We start from the raw sequence: 3,582 nt of genomic DNA, 5'->3' as shown, positions 1-3,582 counted from the left end.
AGGCAGAGACAGCAAGGGCGGTTCGTTGCTCCAGAGCCTTTCCGTTCACCTTCACACTCCTGGGCCAGACTATACTCAATCATATGACCCACTGAAGAGATGAGTCTTCAGTAAAGACTTAAAGGTTGAGACCGAGTCTGTGTCTCTCACATGGGTAGGCAGACCATTCCATAAAAATTGAGCTCTATAGGAGAAAGCCCTGCCTCCAGCTGTTTGCTTAGAAATTCTAGGGACAATTAGGAGGCCTGCATCAGTCTAACGGAATATGGATGTTGTGTTGGCTGAATATTCCAAGCAGCGTGAACCTCGTTTTGTGTTGGGCAATGGCAGCAGACCTGACACTCATAGACTATACACTTTGACTCTTGCCAGCCATGTGCAGTCTTTTCCTCATCCGAGTCAGATGATGTTGAGCTTGAACGTGTTCCAGGCTGAAAGCTTTCATCCAATGGGTCTACAGGCCTAACAAAAAAAAAATATATATATTAAAACTGCAGTTAAAGTGTAGTAACTGCAGTCAACTATGCTATTTTGGATGCAGTAATTGCAAAATAATTGCAGTTATAGTGCACTATAACTGCAGTTATACTGCACTCTGACTGCAATCTTTTTTCGTAAGAGCAGCAGCAGCAGCATGATTAGTCTGTAGGACATACACTAGTCAGTGATTAGCCAACATTTGACTACTTTCAGTACATCAGTACACACTCAAACACTGTACTATATTGACCCATCCTCCTCGTGTCAATAGATCATGCATACTAAACTTCACAAATAAAACCCACCCCCAACAGACACCAGTCAGTCACCCACACCAATCCCTCCTTACTAATAACTCAGATTTTCTTCAATTTAGACCTCAAGCTCTGCATAAACAATCAACTAAGCCTCCTTAATACAGAAAAACTACAGTAGAAGCTATAGCCTACTTATAAACACACCAACTATGACAGCAAGACACAGGCCATGTTTATGCCTAGCTCCAGTATATTTATTTGCACATCATGGAGTCATGGAAAGATTTAGCAAAGGTTCCTGGTGCTTAGCTCGATGTTTATGCCGCTATAGATGTTGATGGAATTGGACTCTGTGAATAGAACACATAGGCCAGTCACATTAGCCTCTGCGGTAGTTAGTTAGCTAGCTAACGGTTAGATATGGTCCGGTAGTCTGTAGCTAACGTAACCGAACATAGCTAATGTTAGCTTGCAAAGTTACAAATTACATCGCCCGATAGTATCTGGCTAATTACAGTGATTTGCTTTGGAATGTCTAGCCAGCGTATTATGAAAGCTAGCTAGATTTGGGTTTAGATAAACAAATATAGTTAGCTAGCTAAGTTAGCTACTTTACCTCTGCTTGACTTCTTAGTAAGGTAACCAATGAAATGTTACCCCAACAGCCTGTGCTTGCTTGTAGTTTGCACATCCAAGTACTAAGCACCACACCATGACAAAATGTTACAGTTGTTCTCTACACAAAAATACAAATAAATAGTTATTTGCAAGCTGACGTTCTATGGATGAATGGCTAATCCAGGGAGTATCATTAGCTAGCTACCTTTTGATACCCATTCTCAATTGGATCCACCTTGACAGGGGCAGTACTACATCCTGAAAAAGCAATGAATTCTGAATATTGTGGTTTGCTTACAGCCAGGAAATTTAGATGGCCCATTTCTACCAGTGAGATGCAGAAATGCTCGTATTTGCATCCAGGGAGGAAATTCGCGATTTTTATGACACATATATGTTAATAGCATATTAATGGACATTTACAGTGAAAGAGCAGCGATGAAATTTCCCTTTAAGGTTAGGGTTATGGTTAAGGTTAGGGTTGGGGTTAGGATTAAGGTGAGGTTTAGGGTTAGAGGTTAGGGAAAATAGGATTTTGAATGGCAATCAATTTTAAGTCCCCACAAGGATAGTAAAACATATGCTGTGTGTGTGTGTAACAGTTTAACTTTAGTCCGTCCCCTCACCCCGACCCGGGCGCGAACCAGGGACCCTCTGCACACATCAACAACAGTCACCCACGAAGCATCGTTACCCATCGCTCCACAAAAGCCGCAGGCCCTTGCAAGGGGAACCACTACTTCAGGGTCTCAAAGCGAGTGACGTCACCGATTGAAATGCTATTAGCGCGCAGCACCGCTAACTAACTAGCCATTTCACATCCGTTACACGTGTGCGTGTTTGTGTGTGTGCGTGTGGGTTCGTGTGTGTGTGGCAAAGACATGCCTTTGATAGCAATTTGACTGAACTCAATATCACTCAGTTTTCACCTCTTTTTCCCCTTTACCCCTTACTTTCTCTCTCTCCCTCCATCTCTCCCGTGTGGCAGCTGTAATTGCCTGGCAGACAGAGTGTTGCGTTGCGTCTGTAATTACACAGGAAAAGCCAGCTCTCCTTTGAGCTCAGGATTAGCAACTCTCTTTGTGAGCGGACAGAAAGAGGCACAAAAGGAGACAGATTGAAGTATCACACAGAATCCAAGTACGAAGTGTTTTTTTCCCCTTCCGTCTCCCTTCTCCTTGAGTTTGACAAGCGTCTTGGAGATATCACGATAGAAGCAGGAAGGGAGCCCTGAAGCCCCAGACATTCAATCCCTTCAGCGCCGGCCTGCACGCATGCACACACAAACACACACACACACACTGCCTGCCTTTCTCTCGCCAGACAAAGCTCCAAACCAAGCTACTGAACACCTCCCCACACACACACACACATTATACAGTATGTAAGAACACAGTCACACATTTAGTCAGTCAGTCAGTCATTCAGTCACTCAATCACTCACTGACTCACTCCCTCATTCACTCACCATCTTCATTCGTTTGATGTACATTTACATTTATAACTGTATAAAATGGGCGCACACACTTTTACATAACACCCACATCCAAATCCTCACAGAGTAGACCCTGTAGACAGCTGCATTCATTGTTGGAGTGATTTGCTGTTGTGGCTTCCAGCCTGTTGTTGAGTTGGGTTGAGTGTACTCTGGCCGGTATACCTGGGTCTGCTGGAGAGTTTAGCTCCACGTTTTCTCCCAGGGTGAGTGTGTAAGGGAAACTCCTGGTGTGTGGCGTGGGTGGGCCACACAGAGAAGCTTTGCCCAGGGCTATGTGTGTGTGCATGCGCATGCATGTTGTATGTGTGGGTGTGTGTGCATGCGTGTATGTGCGTTTGTATGTGTGTGTGTGTGTGTGCTTGTTCGTGTGTGTGTGTACGTCTCTGTGTTTGTGGAAGTCGGGGATGAGAACATGCGGATTGAGTAACAGCTATTCCATATTGGTTGAGTGACCACCATGGAATATTAGAGCTGTGCGTGTAAAATCCCATTTACCATGATCAACAATAATAATTAAAAGTGGATAGCTGTTGAAAGTGAGCTGGATTCCCATTGGCGACAGAGATGGGAGAGGTGTATGGGGAGGAGTGGGGTGTAGAGGAGGGGGCTGCACTGGGCATCCATATTACCTCTGATAATAGCGATCTGGGATTGTCATTATCGGGAGGCTGCCAAGACGTCCACAGCAACCAGTGTGGGGTTTAACTCTTCCCTCGTACAGCGCACTAG

The sequence above is a fragment of the Salvelinus sp. IW2-2015 genome, linkage group LG6.1 (assembly GCF_002910315.2).
Source record: "Salvelinus sp. IW2-2015 linkage group LG6.1, ASM291031v2, whole genome shotgun sequence".
Taxonomy (NCBI): domain Eukaryota; kingdom Metazoa; phylum Chordata; class Actinopteri; order Salmoniformes; family Salmonidae; genus Salvelinus; species Salvelinus sp. IW2-2015.
The sequence above is the reverse complement of the archived record's forward strand: the minus strand, read 5'-3'. Positions refer to the sequence as shown.